Source organism: Fukomys damarensis, unplaced genomic scaffold (assembly GCF_012274545.1).
Source record: "Fukomys damarensis isolate Sample0158 unplaced genomic scaffold, DMR_v1.0_HiC HiC_scaffold_34, whole genome shotgun sequence".
Taxonomy (NCBI): Eukaryota; Metazoa; Chordata; class Mammalia; order Rodentia; family Bathyergidae; genus Fukomys; species Fukomys damarensis.
The window spans coordinates 20,413,112-20,413,509 of record NW_022900946.1 but is presented as its reverse complement, the minus strand read 5'-3'; the positions used below and the strand labels follow the sequence as shown (position 1 = coordinate 20,413,509).

The following is a 398-nucleotide window of genomic DNA, read 5'->3' as shown; positions in this document are numbered from 1 at the left end:
GGGGGAGAGGCTGGGGCCAGGGGCGCAGCTGCCTTCCTCCTCAGACACCAGCTGCCCCTGCCTGTCCCGGACCAAGGGCCCACCGATGTTCGCCTGTCTCGCGGGTGCTGGGGCAGGGAGTGGCACTTCCTCCATGAAGCCAGCGGCGTCGGGACTTGGGGAAGGAGGAGCGTGAGCGGCTGGCAATGAATGGGTGACCGCGGGGGAGAGCGCGCAGGCACTTGAATAGGGTGCGTGTGACCTGGAGACTCCCTGCCGCAGCGGGACGGGATTTGCATGTCCCCCTTTAGGATCCCTTGGCTGCTAGCTCGGCCTGTCCCCTTCCACGCCCTTCCACTAGAACTCGCACTGACCCCGGGAGGAGAGGGAAGGGGCGGGAAGTGGTTCACCGGGACGTT

General features: G+C 66.8%; 1 protein-coding gene across 1 annotated transcript in view; it reads left to right on the top strand.

Moving 5' to 3' along the window:
• Nucleotides 1–398, top strand: part of Kremen2 (kringle containing transmembrane protein 2) — a 13,667-nt gene that overhangs the window by 8,048 nt on the left and 5,221 nt on the right. Inside the window, exon 2 of the mRNA XM_033758550.1 lies at nucleotides 45–230. The gene's annotated coding sequence lies outside the window, so the exon portion shown is untranslated. The remainder of the gene's footprint in view (nucleotides 1–44; nucleotides 231–398) is intronic.